Source organism: Erpetoichthys calabaricus, chromosome 17, assembly GCF_900747795.2.
Source record: "Erpetoichthys calabaricus chromosome 17, fErpCal1.3, whole genome shotgun sequence".
Lineage (NCBI taxonomy): Eukaryota > Metazoa > Chordata > Cladistia > Polypteriformes > Polypteridae > Erpetoichthys > Erpetoichthys calabaricus.
In genome coordinates, this window is record NC_041410.2 from 33,048,319 (window position 1) to 33,071,206 (window position 22,888).

General features: G+C 38.6%; 1 protein-coding gene across 3 annotated transcripts in view; it reads right to left on the reverse strand.

The window, feature by feature from the left end:
* bcam (basal cell adhesion molecule (Lutheran blood group)) overlaps positions 1-22,888 on the reverse strand; it is a 117,605-nt gene that overhangs the window by 47,877 nt on the left and 46,840 nt on the right. The window lies entirely within an intron of this gene.

The window sequence follows — 22,888 nt, forward strand, 5'->3', positions numbered from 1 at the left end:
TGCAAAGCCTCACTTGAAGTCAGTTTACGTTTCGCCATATTCACAGCTGTTACATGCGAATCACGTCACATGACCGGCCAAAACAACCACAGACTTGTCGAAATACAACGTAGTAATAATACCCACGCCAAACCGTCAGTTATACTACTTGCCAGGCATTCATATAACCACAGGCAAATGTGCCGGATAATTCCGGCAGTATGGCGTTAGCATTAAAACAGCGGTGCCGGATATATCCGGCAGAGGGCGGTGAAGGGGTTAAGGTAAACATACAAATATAGTAGAACGTCGGTTCATGAACGTCTCGGTACACGTACAAATCGGTTTACGACTAAAAAGTTCACCAAACCTTTGCCTTGGTTCACGACCACACACTCGGTATACGAACAAGCCAGTTTCCCTTTTGGTTTGTGCGCGCCGATGATTTCTGCATGTGTTGCATTGTTCTTGGTCAGACGTGCGTGCTTGCATGTGCGTGCATGCTTTCGCTGTGAACTCTTTGTGCTCTATATAGTTTCCCTTCCAGTTCGTACACGCTGATTACTGCATTTAAGCACGTGTTCAGCCTCTCCCTGTTCATTGTTCTCAGTCAGACGTACATGCTTTACCTGTGAACTCTTTGTGCTCTACAGTATTTCGTGTGCTTTTGCAGTTAACCATGGCTTCTAAGCAAGTGAAGAGTGGTGAGAAGAAAGTTTTGCAGAAAATTGAAATCGAAGTAAAGAAAGAAATTATTGAAAAGTATGAGCGTGGCATTCGTGTTACTGATCTTGCCGCCGAGTACAAGCAGTCAAAATCTACGATTTCGAGTATTCTAAAGCAGAAAGAATCTATTAAAGCAGCTGATGTTGCAAAAGGAGTTACAGCGTTAACCAGGCAGAGGCCTCAAGTGCTGGAAGAGGTGGAAAAACTGTTGCTAGTGTGGCTGAACGAGAAGCAACTTGCAGGGGATAGCGTAAGCGAGGCGATGTTATGCGAGAAAGCTAGGAAGATTCATGGCGATTTGCTGCAAAATTATCCTTCTACGAGTGCCGAAAGTGAGGAATTTAAAGCCAGTAGATGATGGTTTAAAAAAGTTTCGCAAGAGAAGTGACATTCATAGTGTGGTAAGGCATAGAGAGGCTGCTAGTTCTGATGCTGAAGCTGCGAAAGAATTTGTGAAAAATTTCACAAAATTAGTGGATGACGAAGGCTACATCCCGCAACAAGTCTTCAACTGTGACGAGAACGGATTGTTCTCCACCCAGTTCCTCCTCACTTCATGCCAGAACTCAACTCATGCAAGTTTAGTTTTCTTGGTGGTTTATGGTTAGTTTTTGTATTATGGATTTTCCAAATGTTCATTTTTCGGTTCATAGCGTGAATTGTTGCAATGTTACTTTTCTCTTTTTTCAAATGTTCTTTTTTTTCCCTGTGCTTAAAACTCATTAAAAAAAAGCGTTTACAGCGAGTGGTTCATAGCGTGATTTGTTGCAATGTTACTTTTCTTGGTGGTTTATTAAATTACAGATTTTTCAAATGTTCATTTTTTTCCCTGTGCTTAAAACTCATTAAAAAAAAGTTTACACAGCGATTGGGTTGTAAGGCTATTAGCGTGAACTCCTGCAATGTTACTTTCTTGGTTGCTTATGGTTGGCTTTTAAATAAAGTTTGGATTTGTTCAAATGTTCCTTTTTTTCCCCTGTGCTTAAAACTCAAAAAAAAAAGTGTTTACAGCGATCAGGTCATAAGGCTACAGTATAGCACAAACTCTTGCAATGTTAGTTTTCTCTGTTGTTCACGGTTTTCTCAGTGTTATTCAATGTTTTTACATTTAGTTTACTATTACGCTGTGCATTCTGTGGTTTAATTAACTATATTTGTGCTTAAAAACTTAAAAAAATATATATTTACATACAGTTCGTATGGTCTGGAACGGATTAATTGTATTTACATACAATCCTATGGGGGAAATTGCTTCGGTTCACAACCAAATCGGTTTACGACCACAGTTTTGGAACGAATTATGGTCGTGAACCGAGGTTCCACTGTAGCAGTAAAATATACACCAAGGCATTATGTTTGGTTTATACAAGTAAAGATTGATGCATGAGACCTTCAACTATAACTAAATACAGTAAAACCTCGATTATCTGTCATTTGATTAACTGTCAGTCTCTGTTAACTGTCAGGGCCAAAGGAAAAAAAAATTGCGCATGCCAGTGGCCACCTGTACTACTTCTACCATTCTGTACTCTGTGAGCTTTGCACATTGGAACAACTCCCCCCTGCACTAGTGTGTTCTTCCCCAGCACCACGTGTCATGCCACAGAATCAGTTATGCACCCTCAGTTTTAATAGTGTTTCATAGCTTTTCTCTTTTGTAATAATTAATCTACTATACATTGTTATGGCTGATAAATGTAAGTATGTGGTGGCGAAACTGAGACAAAAAATAGAAATTATTGAACATTTATGAAACCGCTCAAGTGCTTCAAGTGTTGCTTCAATTATGCAGTAGGAAGAACAACAGTGAACGATATAAAGCGTGATGCCAACAAAACTGAGAAACGTGTCGAAAATGGAAACCACTAACGGTAATATTATTCTGTATTAATGCTAACATATTAATAATGTTCTTCCGTATTGTAACTTTCATTTAAAATTCTGTTCTATTATGTTTTGTTAATATATTGTAACATGCAGGAAGCTTGTGATGTGCTGTGGAGAAGTAGAAAGGGTGAAATGCTGTAGTGATGGGACTAGGTGAAAGACTTCTGTTCTGTAAGGGACAAGCACACCTCTTAGAAGATGAGTGACAGGAGACGTTAGGAGAAAAAAGAAGGTGCAGCAGGATGGCGTTTTGAATAGGGAGTCAGGAGACAATAAGCAGGAGTGTTTGCAGTATACGGAAACACAGAACGCAGAACACAGTGTTGTTTTGGAGGTGTGCTCCATGACCCAGATAAGAGTATAAGACAGGGTACCGCTTGTTACGGAAAGATGACTCCAAGTAAAATGTAGAAAACACCAGTACCTCTAAGTTGTGTTTGCTTATTACACTGGTTGTTATAATATTATATGAATTTATTTTGTTGATACTATATTATATTTTTTAATATAGTTTTGTTTCATTAATAAATGTGACTATTTGCTAATCTAATCTACTATATATAATTTTTAAAATAGCTGTTCTGTTATTCTTCTTTTCTCTTATCCATTACAACCTCGTTCCTGACTCCTGACAGATAATCAAGGTTCTATTGTATTTAGTTTGGCTATGAGCTCAAAACCCACCTTTAAAATGGCTTCACTTTATTTAGGTGTTTGCATTTCTAAAAAAGCAACATTTGAAGGGGAGATGGGACTGAGGAAAGATAAGGGGACCTGGCTACCCTCTTCTAAGACTGCTTCCTGTCACCACATGGCTACTGAGGTGTGTACAGCTCAGTCAGTACGCCAGATGGAGCTCAGTACAAACAGACTATATAAACACAAAAGCAAGGCAAGCTGTGCGGGTGATTTCATCACCAAGAACTGAAGGATGCCACTTCATATTGTAATGATGCTCATGAATACAGAAAATATCATCTAATCTTTATGAACATGGAGCACAACAAACTTGACTTATACGCAATGTGGGTAGTTGCTTTGTTTCTTTGAAGGGGCACTGCTACTTCATGTTCCAGGTCTCAGTCTGTACGTAGTTTATAAATTCTTGGATTTTTCTCTGGGTACTCCAGTTTTCCTTCCACTTCCTCAAGTATTTATGTGTGTAATAGTGTGATTGGTGGCACTAAAGCAACCTGGCATTGTTATAATTTGGTGTAAATTTGATTTTTTTTTTACTATTCTTCTGTATATTGATGGACTTTTCCTTATTCGTTTTAAGTTTTGATTATGTAGATTCAAATTCTGCTTCATATTTTTATTTGGAATTAATTTAATTCAGTTAAATTATTTTTGTCTTTCTCAATGCCCATTTTGTTTATCATATATACTACCATTTCAGTAGAGCATTGCTTATGAAACAATACAGGAATGCAAGACACATGATGTCACTGACCTATTGTTGTGAAGGTCACATCATGCACTTCCTAAATCATCTGAGTTTACAGAGAATAATACAAAGAGTTGTGTGTGTTTCTTTAGTTAGTGTTCCTGGGAAACAAATTTATTTCTTTTGACCTTTTAACAAAGAGTTTGAGTTTTGATTTTGGTTTAACAATTGTGCTTTCTGACATCACAGTTATGAGTCCTTGCCCGTTTTCTGAATGGCGTCTTATCTTTTGGTCCTTACCAAAATACTGCTCCCTATCTCACAGTCTGGGAGAAAAGGTATAAATGAATGTGCCCAGTGATGCACTGACACCCCACTAATAACTGGTACCTTCTTGTCTCATCAGGTGAAGGCTGAACTGACAACACATTATGTCTTTTTTATATTTTGTGTCTTACACGCTGAATACTACACTTAGAAAAGTATTAGGAACACTTGCACACCTGCTTATCCATGCAGTTATTTAATTTGCCAATCATGTGTCAATGAATAAAACCATTCAGATAGGGGTGAGGTGCTTCATGTTTTGATCACATGATGATGAATTCAGTGATTTTGACTGTGACATGTCTGTTGGTGCCAGATGGGCTGGTTTGCATATTTCTGTAACTGCTGATCTCCTGGGATTTCCATGCACAACAGTCTCTGGAGTTTACTCAGAATGAGAAACATCGACTGAACAGCAGTTCTGGGGATGGAAATGCTAAGGTGCTCTGCTAAGTTCTGCTTGAAGTTCACATTATGCTTACAGGCACAATTACATGTCAGTCCTGTTATTGTGTCCCTGGTATCAACAGGCAAGGGTATTAAGAGGAATTGATGTAATGTCTGCTCACCAAATGCAAAAGGCATACCAATCCCTGCATTTTTAATGACATCAAGACACACAAGCAATATTAATTAGATGAAAGAACAAAATTGAAAGGTCACTGGCGTAATCAATGTCTTGTTTGGTTAGGCATTTTTAAAGTTAAATTTCATTCTATAATCAACAAACCATTCCCACCTCCCCATAACAGCAATACTTTCTAGGGACTGATATGCACTACAATTAACCAAGGTGAGGATAAAAAGCTTAGTCACCCTTTTACAAACCAACACCTGTCACTCTCACAGTCCAGTGGAGGATGTAATGAATTTTATATCCAACTGGGTTGTTATCCAGTTTAGAATGGAACTGCAACACTGGTGTGGGTTAACGTTAGAAAGCCTTTAACAATGTTACTTAATTTTCATTATTAAGTTGTGGTGCATTTAAGGAATGATTGACCGTGCTCACTTTTTCCATCTGAGAAGTGCAACAACATAATCTCCTGTGCTATTTTATAGGTGTGTTCACATATTATGTGTAAAGCACCTACTGTGGATCCCACATCTCTCTTTATGTCTGCAAGAAACAACTCAGCTCCCACAGCTTCTTTTTTACGTTTGGCACATTTTTCTTCAAGAAAATTTGTTGGGAAATTTCAGTTTTCCCTGAGATATCTTAAACACAGGGTCCTGCACATATTTTTGAAAATTCGGAAACCATCCATCCATCCATCCATTTTCCAACCCGCTGAATCCGAACACAGGGTCACAGGGGTCTGCTGGAGCCAATCCCAGCCAACACAGGGCACAAGGCAGGAACCAATCCCGGGCAGGGTGCCAACCCACCGCAGGACACACACAAACACACCCACACACCAAGCACACACTAGGGCCAATTTAGAATCACCAATCCACCTAACCTGCATGTCTTTGGACCTCCCATTGAAAAGAACTGGCAAATTTTTAACTCATCTATCTTATAACAGTGAAGCATTCTGATCTGTGTGACTTCAATCAGGTGTTAGTTTACTGTTTCAAATTTACAGTGAGAGAGGTTACTTCATCCTGTATATTTTGTACATTTTCCTCTTTTATTCAACTGACAAACACTTCTGACAGATAAAACGAGAGGCACACACAACACACTTGTACACCAGCTTAGTTTTTGTGCTGCGTGAAGGTTGTTTAACTATAAACATTAAAAAAAAGTGCAAATGTCTCTTGCATCTCTTATCTAAAAACTAAAGTATGAGGAAATAAATTATGTAAGCATCACACTGTAACCATAGAGAAAACAAATATGTACTTAATATTTATATTAATCTTACTCTAAAAACAGCTAAATGGCTGCATTATCTGCACAGTGATTCAGTATTTCCCCATCACCATCATTTATCAGCAAATCTCCATCATGGTCTGAAGTAGTGAGACATCCAACAATAACGCATCAATCAATGCCGTTTTTATGTCACTTCAATTAGAATCTGCTGTCTATTAAGGCTACTGAGCCACCACAAGCCTATTTAGGCTACATTTTTTAACAACATGATATTGTAAAGTGCTGTTAAAAAGTGTGTCTTTAATGTAGTCTATTAACGAATGTAACTGCATTTGGTTATCAATGCTAATTTTGAATAAAACTCATAGTTACAGAAATATTTAAGAAACAAAAAATGCAATACCTGACTCTTTAAATGAAAGATGTCAAATGCTTTAACTTTCAAATTAGTTAACCCTGAATGATATGCCATATATATATTTTCTAACTTGTTTATCGCCATTTATGTCTGACTCTTGAACTGCACAGTGGTAAGCACTGCTGCTGGCTGGGGTTCAATGACATCTAAGTGAAGCTCACACATGCATGCATTTTCCTCCCACAGCCATGTCAGGGTACTTTTACCCGTGTGTGGGCACAGGCATTAGTGTGTCTTGGCGATGGACTTGCATCCAGTGGCTTTGTAACACTTATCCAGACTGTTCAAAAAATGGATGGATGGAAGAAAGATCTGAATCTTAAAAAGCAACAGTTTATCTTAAAAAAATAGAATAGTCATAAATTAATGAGATATCAGAACACCAAAATATGATAACAAGCTTAATGTGTTTTTCTATTGTTAATTATTTTACTGTATCTCATATGCCAGCCTGCTTTATTTATTGTTTCATATGGTTATTAATTCAAGATGATTTTGAGCTCAGGACAGCTGCACACAAATAAAAGAGGCATTTAAAACAATATAAGAGGCTCTTGTTATAAAAAGCTCGAGTCCACGAGGCAGCTGTCAAACACTGCAAACAAGGTCTTGAATTTCTGTGGCAATTAAAGGCTTTCAATCAAATTTAATTAAAAGAGAACAAGCGTTAATTAAAAGACAATGGCTGCAGCCATGCTACTGCAACAATTTGGTCAACCAGCTTTCATAAAAACTATGAACACGACCGAGATTAATATCCTGTTTAATAATGGTGGGTTAGAAGCTGGACTGCTCGAGTGAGAAAAAAGCAAGTAAAGAAAAATGGACAATAAAGAACATAAATGAGATTTTTGGTACTGTATGTATTAATGTGGGGTGGCACAGTGGGTAGCGCTGCTGCCTCGCAGTTGGGAGACCTGGGGACCTGGGTTCGCTTCCCGGGTCCTCCCTGCATGGAGTTTGCATGTTCTGCCCATGTCTGCGTGGGTTTCCTCCGGGCGCACAGTCCAAAGACATGCAGGTTAGGTAGATTGGCGATTCTAAATTGGCCTAGTGTGTGCTTGGTGTGTGGGTGTGTTTGTGTGTGTCCTGCGGTGGGTTGGCACCCTGCCCGGGATTGGTTCTTGCCTTGTGCCCTGTGTTGGCTGGGATTGGCTCCAGCAGACCCCTGTGACCCTGTGTTCGGATTCAATGGGTTGGAAAATGGATGGATGTATTAAAGTCCTGGGGTTCATACTGCTAGGGAATACCTTGGATTGGCATTAAAACCCTTTAAATATGATATCATTGTCAGTAGGGTACGTGAATGACAATAGGAGTCATATTAACAATAGAAAATGGATTAATGACCTGCTCGTCATGCAGCTAGGGTTATGTACACCTAGGGTTGGCATTTAACACTATTTAATGTGTGCCTTGTGCCAATAAGGTTATGGACTGACACCAGCAGTCACACAGATGATATTTATAGACGTGTTTTTTCTCAGAGTTTCTCACACCTACTCTGAACTGCAACACAACCTTCTCCAGCCATTAAAAGAAATTTCTGTAAATGTTGAAGGAAAAGGGGCCTATTCTGTTCTTGCTCTATTTATCCTTCAACTTAGCCATACACACACCAGCTTTATAACATACATTTGGATAAGCTGCTACCTATCAGTTTCTTTTGTTGAATTTTTAACTCACCAAGTTTCACATCCACCATTGTACTCCTCTCAACGTTTTACTCTTTCCTCAGTCTCCTACTAATACACACAGCACAGCTTCTGTGCTGCTGAAAATTGATGAGCCTCAAGATTTCCGGGTCTAATCTCAAGGGCTAATGAGAAAAGAAATAGTTTAGGTAGATAGCAGCCTACTGTTCCAGCCCCTTGGCAGTCTTCCCAAAGCTGACAATCAACCACTCTGTGGCTCTGTTTTCACTAACTCCTGCCTGCTGACATTCTCTAGCTCCTCAAACTACATTTCTTGGCCTAATAAGATTTTTTTTTCTTACCTCAGTGGAAACAGAAAAATAACAATTGTTGTAAAAACACTGCTACTGGGTACAACTTTCACAAAGAGAACAAGTCTACGGAATGTCAACTGTTCAGTCTGTCAGAAATGTTTTATGGCACAAGACTCTCTATTATGCCCTGTATATCTTCATGGAGTGCAGAACATCATGATGGCTTCACGTAAAGTGTCCAATGTTCACACGCCTGTGAGGTATTCTATGAAATGGGAGCTCAATCCATCATTACACTATCCTTCAGACCAGGGGTTTAGTATGTCACATGCTTTGAGACAGTCATACTGTTCAGCTCCCACTCTATCAAATATATGCATGCTTTCTGTGACATTATCCGCAGGGTCAGAAGGCCTGGCAAGAAGCCACTCCATCTAGCTGAGCACACTGCAGGGTTATCCAGAATTTTATTCTCCACCCATCGTTATAGTATAGCTGCAGTCCTCAGGCTCTGAGAAAAGCACACCAGGCCCACAACTTCCAATAAGCAAAGTTACTTGCTTTCAGTCCTGTCATTCCAGGCTGTCTTTCAAAAGGCCTTTAAAAGAATGAGCTAGCAATATACACCACACTTAACTTAATCACTGCATACCCAAGGCATAGAACAGGTACAGAGGCAATCACTATGAGAAACTTGAACTACTCCAATCACTGCTTTATCCAGTTAAAAGGGGACACAGTCAGAGGTTAGATTCTCCACCCAAATGGCTGAAAAGAAGGAGGTAAATCCATAAAAATGCAGACAGGTGGAATCACTGCTTTCATTCAAAGTTATGTCTTTGCAGAGAAAACGTGGACACTAAAACTCACGCGTTATTAATATTAAACTGAAAGTCAAACAGTCCAGCACAACAAATATGAGGGTAAATCAAAAAGTAAGAGACAATCTGAATATTACGAGGTAACCTCAATGAATAGAAGCTGACGCAGTATAGCACATTCGCAAAGGCTTATGGGTAGTTCAAACAACACGCTATAGTGAGGCTTCTTTGGGCAGAGTGAGTGAAACCTGCTGAGATTCACTTAAGGATGTTGACTCAGTACGGAAGTGGAAATAGCATTACTTAGCGAAAAAATGTCAAAAGGGTAGAATGGTTAAAAGTGGGAAGTCAAGCGTAACTGACCCAACATCATGCACACGTCAACATAGCGAATGACTCCTTCAGAGAAGACTGATGGATTACATTGTCTGCTGACAAACTATTTCATCATACATGTGCATGCGCTGAAGTGAACGTGAGCACAGAAAAATTCATGTGCCTTAAGTTAACTTGGCTGCTGCTGGCAATGAGCACACAGCTCACAACATTCAGTCAGTAGTAATCACATCACAAAAATAAATTGTGGGAGAAGTGTTAGGATTTCCAAAATAACACCTTCACTACTACTCAGTATGAAGTAATCATTTTATTGTGAATAATTGAATAATAATTTACAATTGCACTTCATTTTGTTCTTTAATTTACAGTATATACTCACGTATAAGTCGGGTCTTGAAACCCCAAAAATCAATTATAAAATCAGACGCCGACTTATACGTCTGTTCAAAAATACAACACTTAACCAGCTCCATATTTTCTCCTGATTGAACGCTCCATTGTAGATAAGCGATGCCCTTACGATAAAGGTATATGAGGGTGTGAGATACAAAAAACACAAATCAGTGGAAACATTGCTTCGGAATAGTTCATGTGTTACCGAGCGTTCACGTAGGCACAATAGAGAGAGAGAGGTTAGGAGCACACGCTGATACAATGCATTGCAGAGCCCACATAGAAAAAAAACGCAGTGTGCTCCATGGTTACTGTCTCATGTGGGTGTTAGCATATCATAATCTCTTGGACCAATAGCATGGGTTTTCTGCATTCGACTTATATGACTGACATTATAAAATACCAGAAATTATATGGTAAAATCAAGTCCTGACTTATCCGCGGGAGAACTTATCCGTGAGTATATACGGTATGTAATGTGATGTATATGGTACAATGCATTCAGCTGCTTGCTTTTTGCTTTGTACACCACTTATTTTTTTATTTCAGTATTACAATTTTCACAATTTCAATAACTGCAGTTAGGTTGTACTACATAATATCATCATTTTTATTGGAAGGTTTGCATAAAAGCTTATGCAATTTTAATTCATTCAGACACCATTGCATTAAATTAGTTGAAAAGACAGACACAATTTTTATTCTGAATGCAAGAAGTCTTTGGTAAATCCCAAGCTAAAAGCCAGTGGCTTAGATAAATATACCATTAGTATTTTCATAATAGGAGACCCAAGGGGCAGCATGCACAGGGAGGTCCAAGTCCCCTGCCCTGGGTAAATCTTTGCCATTAGCTGATACCTCTGCAAAACAGGACTCTAGGATCAGCAAGCATTATGGGTGGTACGGGCTTAACTAGTACTTAATATATTGGAAAAAATAAAAGAATAGTGATATTTTCAACTTTCATCATCATATCATGACCCAATGAAATTGTACTGTGGCATCAATGGCTAACCCTGATTAAAAGGCCATTCATTCCTTTTCAAAGCTAACTAATCCAGTTCAGGAGGAGTCATGAGGAGGCAGACACAGCTGCATCAGATGCCACCTTTGGAAAACTAGTCATTGTAGGGTACAGTCTTGCATACAAGGCTAGTTTACAGTTTTCTAATTAATGTAACATGCACATCTTTGGATTGTGTGAAGAATAAAGAATTAGCTGGTGAAAAACCCTTACAGACCTGGAAAAACAAGACAACCCAACAGAGATAGTGTCTAAGCCAGGATTCAAAAGCCACTTTCCAATGTAAAGCAGCAGGACTAATCATTGCAACACTGTTGTAAAAGTGTTTCATGAATACACAATGCATGCAGCTGTCATGTAGAAGAGAGGTGACAGGTCACTGTGCATTGCAGTTGTTAAGTGACGAATGAGCTTGTTGGACTGAATGGCCTGTTCTCATTTCAACTGTTGTAATGTACTTTATATAAGAATTAGGGCGAAACACGTGTCACGTACTCTTTGCATTATTTGACAGTAAACTATTTCAACCATTCTATGATCTGCTTCTCGCAACTGAAATGAGGGCACCGTGGCAGATGTTAGCTGACTTGCTGACCAACCACAAGCGTTACCTGGTAGGTAACCACCCATAAAATCAGATTGTGATATAGACTAAGAATGCAATGAATTACCCCGATCTACATGCTGTCAAATGAATGAACCACACGCCGTGGCGCAACGTTAGAGGCTTCGCCTCTGGCGCTGACGTCCGAGGTTTAATTCCCCGAGAGGGGGTGCAGTGAGTGTGTATGCCTGATGAGCCCAGAATTAGGGCAAAACACGTGTCGCGTACTCTTTGCATTATTTGACAGTAAACTATTTCAACCATTCTATGATCTGCTTCTCGCAACTGAAATGAGGGCACTGTGGCGGACGTTAGCTGTCTTGCTGACCAACCACAAGCGTTACCTGGTAGGTAACCACCCATACAATCAGATTGTGACACAGACTACGAATGCAATGAATAAATATATATATTTATATATATATAAAGTAAATGAAACTTGCCATATGACCATCACCATTAGCATAATTGACAATAAATTAAATATTTTATGTATTTATAGTTTCATTTTTCGGTCGGGCCCAGAATCCTTAATAAATTATCTATACACTAATTTATCTTGTTTTGCATTCTATTAAAGTGTCTGAGTAAGGCACACTGTAATGCAGAAGCTAACCTCATCTCTCAAGTCTCATAAGAAGGAACACCTAGTCCCAGGTCAAAAGAGAACATGATTAAACCATAGTCTCCTTGGAATGTGAAGCAATACTCAACAACTGCTGCAAAGAAAGAGAAAATCGTATTCTAAGGAAAAGAAGAAGTGATACACACTATAGACAAAATGCAGGTATCTCAAAGCTACTAGGGTTCTTATCACAAGTTTTTACATTTACAATGGGGTTGATTTCATTTAATACCCTTTTCAGTTTATGAGGTATCTTCTTTGTGGCTACGAGAATCAATGTGGTATTTTCTACTAGGTACAAGAAGCAAAGCAGTCCAGCAACTAATTGTTGTTTCTTGCAACTAATCTAATTCACCTTATGCTGCTGTCTGTCGGAGCCTTGTCTTTCAACTTCTAGCCTCTTTCTTTCTCCTGTTTCAATGAAAGAGAAATAGGCAAAACATGTGGACAACCCACCAATGACATTCAAAGAATGACGCACTTCCTCCTCTTCATTTTTTGCTTCTCCATCACTCTCCCACTCTCTCATGCACCAACCAGTACACAGCAATTGAACCACCAGCCCCTCTTTGTCTTTTCAGTCTCCATTTCTTTGGCATATGTGATTTTGGTGTCACTTCTTTCTTATATTTACTGAGAAGTTACTGTTATGTTGTGTTTGATCATTAATAAAATTTTGACTTTGAGGAAAACTCACTTTCAGTACAGAAAATGCTGGTACCGTACCGTTTCAAATTTTCTGTTTTACACTACTTTTTCAGTACTGTTATACCATGCAACATTACTGTTATGTTTCTGCTCTTTTTAAAATTTACAAACAAAAACACTGCACATTAACAACAAGTATCACAATTTGCAAATATGCTGCCTAATACAGTAACTATGAACAAGATTAATGGTAGTCAGTAATCAGTAATATTACTGAGTCATTAATGCAGGGAAAATGCCTTTTCAGTGTGTTTTGATAACTAATAATAGCTATTAATGTGCAGAATTTGGTGTTATTTTAGCAAAAACAGGTGTCTGTTTTGGGACACTGGAATACGTGTCTTTTCCCACTGAAATTCATGGTGATAATGCTTTCAAATTACACTATGTTAGTTCATCTTACAACTCATGACACTTGTAAAGAGTTGAAGACTTTACATTATTACTATTGATAGTAGTATTATTAATATGTTTAAGCCAATATACGATATAAATAAAATAATTACTAAGCAGTGAAGCTCTATGGCACAGACATTAGTGTTGCTGTTTCGTGGACCCAACGTTCTTGATTTGAATCTTGCCCAGTCGCTGTCTATGTGGAGTTAGCACATTCTCCACTTGTCTGTGTGTTTTATCTCCAGATACTCCAGTTTTCCTGTGATAGGTTACTTGCCAACTTTAAATATATTTCAATAGAGTAGCTCCCCATCCTGGGTTGGTTCCTACCTTGTGGGGTGTATGGCGCTGGCCTCTCTTCTACTCTCAATTGCATTAAGCGGGCTTGAGATTGCTATGTCATGATTTTGTAAATGGCGGAGGTTTAATTAAATAGAGAAACTCTACATCAAATATTTGGAGGTGTAGGATGTGGTCCTGGGAGAAATCTCACCCGTTCCTACATATCAGACTTTAAAACACCTGGTGAAAACAGGAGGGCTTCTCACCAAAGTTCAAGGGGAATCCTGTTGTGTGACTGATAAGCAGACAGAAAAATGCACACTGAGAATTTCTCACTACTAGCAAACAAGGACCTGATTATTGTAAAAATATGAATGGGCCACTGTGGGAGCATGCTGAGCTGGGTTGGGCTGAAGGTTCAGCTACACCCTTTATTTAGCACTGACCCTTTACCTCTCAGAACACAACCTCTGTTACAGAGGGAACACCATTGAATTCCTACAAATTAAAGGAGACAAAATTAAAGAAGACAAAGGAAGCACAATAGGTGGAACAATCTTGAACTATTTACTGCTCATGGCATTCTTCAGTGACAAGGGACTTGAGCATTTAAAAGGTTAAATCCTACAACAATTAGAAGTTTCCCAAAAATGAAAGGGTCAACTTACTGGGTGTTTTTTGAAAGGGGTTCAGTAGCGGCACCACCAATGCAAGTCTGCGCCGTCGCTCTGTACTCAGCGATTAAACACTGACAGCTGTTAATGTAGACTCAACAGCTGTTACTGTGAAAATAACAGCAGGGAATGGGGGAGCGTCATGGCTACCAAAGCCGAAATGACCCCAGCAAGAAGCTCTTACACCTTTTAAAGAGCCCCTTACTGTAGTGTTCTATTTAATGAGCACGCAAATAAAAGTCAAGGAAATGTTGACTTTTATTTGCCTGTTTTAATGAGACCTGCTTTTTTCTTCGCCCCAACCCCCCGCCCCACATTGTTTTACGAGAAGCTCATTTTAGATGTGCTGCGGTAGCCCAACTTAATGGCCCTCTTCAGAGTTTCTCTGGTTACCAGTCAGAAGTCCATTCCAACTTGATAAATCCAAAGTAGCTCCCAGGCTAACTTTAAAGCACTTTTGAAAATCCAGTTTCAGAATGCACTGGAGAACCAGCAAGAACAGCTGGCCTGTTGCTGTATGCACAATGGAGACTTTTACTTCACTGTAAAACCTAAAGAATAACATTCCAATCTTGATCTTTCTAAGACATACCTCTCCATAGTCAAGCAGAACCTCAAGAAGTCTATCCTGAGGGTCCTGGGTGCAAGACAGGAACCAACTTGGTAGAGGGTGCCAGCCCATTGCCACATACACACGCACACAAAGCTAATTTACTTTATATGTGGAGAAAAGACCACACAAACGCAGGGATGAGGTGCAAACTCCACAAACACTACGAATGGCTCACAATCAGAGCTCACTTTGCTAGGGCTGTGAATTAGAAATCAAAATTAACAAGTTTAAAATAGACTGACCTACAGAAGCATATTCACACCACACAAAAAATATTGTTATTTCAAAGTAATTATTGTATTATTATGCAAAAGATACTGTCTGGTGTGGTTGGTATCATCTTGCACGCACATGCTCCGGATGTCCTGTGATGGCTAGTGTAGGATAGATTAAGGATGTGCATAGTTAGAACAAAAGTCATAGGGACTCATAAAGGCCTGCATGTGCTGAGGTTTAAATGTAATCTGCCCAGTTTAGGGTCACAGGAAGTCAGTGATCATCACAGCAGCACTGGGTGTAATTCAAGAAGCAAATGTCATTGATGGCACGACGGTCATTTGTAGAGCACAAACATACAGCCAAGCAGAGAACAGTGTGATGTGTGCAATCCACTAATAGAAACCTATAGATAGTTTTAATGAAGTTATTTACTATAGATATATTGAAACAGTGTGAGCTGGTGGTGCAGTGTCCAGTGTTCATACATTGAATGTTCAGGGGCTCAGGTGGAGCATGAAAAAAGGCAATGGATGTTATTTACTTCACCGCACATGATGGACTAAACATTTTTTATTAAATGAGTAGTATTACTGACATCTTTTGAGTATTCAAAGATCTTGCCTGATACAGCTGGTAACATTGGAGAGAGATGTTAACCATGCACATAGCATGCAAATAAGTGACATGCACATGGTGAATGTTCAGAAACCTGGGTTTGAAGTTGGCCAGTACCAGCATGTCTGAATTTGTAGGTGCTGCATACTGGCACTGTTGTTGTACACTGGTAGTGTTTTCCAGAGTACCAGCTGACATGATCATTACGCTTATATTAGCCACCTCTCGGTCACTGTTCTTGAAATTCCAAAGGGGAATTCATCACTCAACTGTAAGGTCATCGTGCTGCTACTTCAGGTAGGTCCCACTTCAATTGATATCACCCAAAAATCTAAGTGCGTCTCTCAAAAATCAACAGTGTATGTGTCACGCTGTGTCACAATGTACAGTCTTAAACATGGGGTGCTGGCACTTGTGCATACCCAATTTAGCTACTGATGCAAACCCCATACAGATCCTGGTATTTCGAATCAGGAATGACATCTCTGAGCCTCCAGTCTGCCTATTTGAAAACATCTGTATTATACTTATTAAAGATTACTCTGATTAAAATGAAATTCATGACTCTGACTACTGTTCAGTTATTGTCACTTGATTGTAAGCTACATGCTTTCTTAAACTCTGTGAATCCAGTGATCAGTTCTACTGCCTTTTAGCCCTGGGACACGAGTCTACTCCTGTCCCAGTCATTGTGTGGAATTTTCAAATCCTTTGTGCAGGGTGAGGTACTCAGTGACTCTAAACTACCCTGACATGATTTTGTAGCACCTACACCTGGCTGCCATTCCATTCACAGTTTATGCAATGCTGGTTTCCTACAATGCCACAGTGGTAAAAGTGTGTAGATGGTAAAAGTATTTGCTTTTAATGCCACAACAAAAAACATACACGTTAAATCGTAGGGCAGCCCCAGACAGCAGGCGCCTTCTTCAGGGCAGATGGACAACGCCAGCTCCTCAGTACTCCATACTGATTAATGAACATTACTGAAACTTAAGACATACTGGAAAGCATTCTATTAACGGAGCACAGAGAACAAAGAAAAAGAGAAGTGTGACATCTTTCATTTCCATAAAAAATCAGCATAAGAGCCAGTCATGCACACCATATGCCTCTTCTTAGACACAGGCTTAGTTTTGGTAGCTGTAGTGATGGTAACACTTATCTCCCAAAGATTATCTCTCGTGTTTGATGGTCGGCACTCTTCAATGCCATTCATCATTCTTCAGTGATAAATGCCCATTAAACATCATATTACTGAGGCCACCGCTGCTACAAGATGCTACAAAGTTGTACTTCTTGTTTGGCTATAAAGTCTGTCCTATTACAGTTTATGAAAGGGCTCCAAAAGGCTACAGCTGAGTGTTTCATCTCTAAATTTGTGGTATGAAGACCAAGCACAGAATTGCTACACACAGAGCAGAGGTAGGAACAAGTAGTAAAGGCAGGCCTTACAGTAAAAGAGATTCAATTCAACAGTAACATCTAGTGTAACATGACCTGGCCATACTGTCTGTGGTCAATACTCACCATCAGCCTCTCCTTAACTTGCTCCTCCAATTAAATCAATGTAATTGTGTCACTGAAGCTCATCTGAATGGCATATGCATACATCACATGAGCCTGTTCAGACAGCTTGCAGGCAGTATCATAGTACCGAAATAGAGCCAGTTACCGTTGTGACTGACATTTTAGCGGCTGCCAATTCCAGCTCACTATCCGTCACAGTCCCTCTGGAACTGACTGCCTGCCTTGAATGTTATCGACCACGAATCACATTTACATTACTTGCCATTTTTCAGAGAAAGCTTCTGAATTGCTTTGAACTGCAGCTGAATACCAGGTACCAGTTTGCAACACTTTGAGATGGCAAATCTGCTTCTTTAGAGAACAGTTGGGGGTGTGTTGCATCTCATGCTGTTTAGCATTTATATGATCCCTATGGGGTCAATAGCTAGTTAACATTCATTGTTATACAAACAGTTTCAGCATTAACATTTATCTCTGCATCAGACAATGGAATGTGGTGCCATTGCTGTTTCAGTCCATAGCACTGACTCGCTTCCACCTGCCTGTGGTCTGCTTGTAAAAATATGCATATAACTGAAGTAGGCTCTTGTGATTTGTAAATACGCAAATACAAAGTAATGTAAGCTCACAGCTGATTGACCTCATTTTTTAACTCATGTCTGTTTGCTTGTGTGAAATTACAGGAGGAGCACAAACTTCTCACAACCTGCCAGCAAATCGGAACCAACACTACACAGGTTCCTTAATTCATTTTGCACAGAGTATAAATCCCTTTCAGATGTTATTAACTGTAATATTTTCAAAATACATTTACACTTGCACAACCACAATCATGTTTTACAGGTTCTTCTCCAGATACTCTTAAAACGTGTACAGTATGTTAAATTATGTACCAACTCTTAGCTGGACCAGCATTGTTGAATGTGGGTTTGTGTGTTATTGTGCTTGTGATTGCGATTGATTATTGTGATTGAATGGGCTTGGGCCTCGTGCTGCCTGAGACAGATCCTCTCCTCTTAAGACCCTCAAGTGAATTACATACTGCAGAATAAACAGTAAATTATTTATCTACTAAAAGACTAACGTGTAATATCAATGTTAAGTTTACACACTGTCAGACGTGTGTGTATGGGGAATATTTTGAGGGTTTGTGCTGCATGAACACAGAAAAGGAAAGAAGTGTCACAGCGTCGATAACTTTTGTTCCCTCTGTTTCTTTAGCATGGAGGAGAACAAAATAATGGAAGAAAAACGAGGTCACATCTTTTGTACACAAAGCCATTCCCCATCCAGACTCAGCCCTATTTGTGTTGAAGCTCTCACTAGAATTCGGTGTTCACTATCGGACCAGCTTCTGAGGAGAATGGAGCTCTAAACCACTTAGGTTTAATACATTTTTATACAATACGCTAAAACCTTTTATTCAACAAAATTAAATGGGGGATCATCCAGGAATCCAACCCTCCTTTTTTGGTTTCTGTTTTCCTTTCATGCTACTTACACTCAATCAGGGTTCACAAGATGTTGTTACGTGAAAACTTTATTATCTGAAACCATTTAGAAAAGTATCAGAATTTGGACTGCATTAATATTTTTAAATTAATTAACAAAATAAAAAATATGCTGCAAGCAGGATTTTATCAACATATACAGTATCTTCCATCTACCAATGGCTGTGAAAAAATTACTACGTAAATAACTCAATTGAAGCAAGGTCGATAGCATGACAAATTTAGAAGGGGGAATTGGATTTTCACAGAATGCATCATTATAAAATAAATAAAGCTCACATTATGTACAATTCACAACAAATATAGTCTGAGAGTGCATATGCCACAGATTACCACAAACAGAATTTCATCCCGCACAATGCAACACTACAAAATTGCACTGTAATGAGTCGAACGCAGGCAGTGTCGGTCAAACATGTGTAAGGTGGCACCAGTAGTTTTTAATTGACATTTCCTTTTTCAATATTTGCTCCAAATTCATTATGATTTAATTTCTTCTGTTGAATGATATACTAACTTGCACAGCCAGTACCAAATATCTTCCTACGTTACATTCTGAGTTGCCTTCTAGGGCTGTATTTTGACGCTGTTCTACGAAACTCAATTGAAGGAATAGTGAAGCTGAAAATATTGTTATAGCATGAAGCTCTCACCAAATTCAGACTTGATGTATATATTATTAAATATCATTTTGATTTTCTCCTTTTATAGTTTAAATTATTTCATTCCTACCAAAATGATTAATGGTGGTCTTGTCTTTAAAATGACAGAATATACCGGTGGTTATATTCTGGCAGAATGTGAATCATTCCAGAAATTAACCTAATGCGATAGATCATCTAGCCCAGGTGTCTGCAAAGTCCATCCTGGAGGGTTGTGGAGGCTTCAGGTTTTCGTTTCTACCTTACTTTTGAATTAGAAATCAATCCTTGGCAATAACAGAGCTCACTTAATTTTATCAATTGTTAATGTTTTCATTCTGCCATGTGATGTGATGTGATGATATCATTGATTTTTGAATTTCTAGGGATATCATCCAAATAATTTGTTCCTGAAAGAGATGAGAAATACCCAGTCCTTCATTTTTTTCTCTTCTGTTTCTTTCCAAATATTTTATTAAACCAAATAGTTCATGATGAATACACACAAATAAAGTAAATACGAACAATTTAGATAGACAGAGAAATGCTAATTCCTTTGTCGTTTGCATTTTATATAAGAAGATAATTCTATATAATAAGAAGGAATTAAAAACAGCATATGCAGCTGCTTATGACTAAAATAAGCAATTAAAGGTGGGGAATTTTAACAAGTGAGGCAATTATGAAATGAAACATAAAAATGTTTGACTCAACAACCGTAATTGACTTTTGGATGAGTATGTAAGTGGTGGGCCTTGTGAAGGCCTTTGTTCCTGCTTTTTATTAGATGCTGCTAGGAAAGACTGACTAGGATTAGCCATGTTTGAGAATGGTATGTTACAGCTCTTTTTAAATCCAACTTAAACAAACGTTACCAAATACTTAATTATTGTTGTGATTACAGTTATCTCCCAGAATCTTGTTAGGACTCAGACATTTAGGTGCGGCTAACTCTGTAAAGTGTGTTCTAGTTACAGTGGTCCTCTGCTGAAGCCTCTCCTGAAGTCAGTGGCCTCACCATTTCTCGTCCAGTCAGACTTACATATACCTATATACTCTGCTCTACAATTCAAAGGGTTGCTAAGAAGTTTCAGAGTCAAAGTAAAAGTGGGTCTTGTATAAGAGAGACACTTGTCTGGATATATTGTAGATTACGGTGATATACATTAAGTCAGGTCCAGTAACACCTCATCAGATAAGTCAGATCTAGAAGAAGGATTAAGCTTAGTGATTCTTTGGATGTGAGCCCACGCAATCGAAAAAAAAAACAAATTGCAGACCCTTTCAAATTTAAAATGCACCCACCGAGCACCTCCAGAGAAGAGGGCAGAATACGAATTGCCAGGCGTGACATTAAATATTTATTCATCTGAAATGATCTCATGTCTTCTGGCATCTATTACTTCAGGGCTTTTGTCTTCTGAAGATTAAAGAATTGAATTTATTCAGAATTTGATAAACGCAGTTTGGTTATTAAAAATGAAAATAAATCCAATGACACTAGTCTGAAATCAAAGAAAATGATTGGAGATAAGTCTTTATTAAACTGGAGGTCAGGAGCAAGAAGTCACAGGAGAGAGAGAGAGATCATAGCTATATTGGTATCCAGTAATTATTTGGACTGATGCTCAATACATTATGTATTACTCTTGGAAATCTCCAGGGACTACTGGATCTTATCATCCACATGAATGCTCCACCACAGGGATCAAAGGGAATATGCAGCATGTGCTTCCATGTGTTTTAGGGGATACACGTACTAAAATAACAATTGAGAGGACTCCATTTTTATCAAATTTACAAGAGAAAATGCCAACTAGTTCGAAGAAGTTACAGCTGATTTCTAGAAAGACTCCAAGAAATGGCAAATATGGGGAAAAACAAAGCATGAATGCAAACAAGTAGTTACAGAAGGAGAACAAAGTAATAAACTTACTGTAGGGCCTCTCTGGGGTGTGCCTGTCTTGGTATATAGATAAGATCCCCTTACTAGCACATGGGGTGGCTAGTCCACTTGTTCAAGTACAAACCCTTCTATGCATTCTCCTTCCTGTCTCCTGCTATTTTCTTTTAAAGAAACCCACTCTGAACCCCACCCCATCAATCGCTTATACCTTTCACTTCAAATACAAGTTCTGTCTGGCCTGTAAATACTTTTGGGGTTACTTTGGGTCATCACAGAATTATTTCTGGGCCAAGTGCTAGTCTCTTCCTTGAGAAAGGACCCAAAGAAGAAAGCTCTACCATTGGTGCCTGTTGTCTCAGCATCTCTACAGGGGCTTGATCAATGCAAATAATAAAAAGCCCCTAGCATAAAACAGAGGCTCCTGCTGTGCCTCACAATTGCTACTATTAAAATAATGTTTGCTAAACCCAAATACTGCCAGCTAGTTTCATAATAAAATATATATTGTAGAATTGTGCACTCTGATGGAAAGCCTGGAATTTAGCTTTAGGGTATATACAAACCCATACTGATTACTTCAGTTTATGAACCAACATTATACAAATATGGTCCATGTTATATTAGCAAATTCAAAATATCCATTCATTTTTAACCAGCTGATCTGGCTTTGCATATTGAACTTGAAATGTATCTTTTATACATAAAGGAACAATGAAAAGGGAGACAAAACACCAACAACTTTGAATCTACAGGGGAAAAGAACAATTAAACATTAGGGAAATGAGACTTGGGACCACAGCCAGCACTATGAAGAAAAAAAAGACTAAATATATCAGATAACTAGACTGACCTAAAAAATTCCATTTAAAAAAATGAGCAAATGTGTATATAAGTAATATCCTTAGAGCAAAGAGTGGGGAAATGGGCACAGGAAACCACAAATTCAAACACCCATTTGAAAACCATTAAATACTGTAGGATTTTTAATTGTCTACACCCAGATCTGACGTTAATAGTTTTGGAGTGTATTAGTCAAACACCTTAGTTATGGTTTTATTTAACTGTTTATGGACTCATTTTTCTTTCAGACTTCAATTCCCCAACAGCACCGTGTCTGTCACTCATTTTGGTAGGCATGACCAACAACTTTCACATTGACATGAAGACAGCTTACAACTGTCCATGTTGCATTTCGTACTGTATATGTGGTGTATAGCATATCACCACCTTTTTCAAAAGATTAAAGTCATACCCCCTTTTTCAGCATCTAATCAAAGCAATCTAAAAGCTAACATGTATAAAAACCATGGCCATTTTAAAAAGTAAATAAATAAAGTTCCACTTGACTTGGAAACAATTTGGAATCAATCAGATTATAACATTATTTAGTTATGCTCTTCATTAAAACAATCATAACTACTGAAGAATACACTTTATTTAATACCGCGTGGAAGACAATTGACAGACAATTGCAAAGCAGCTCACTTCTATGA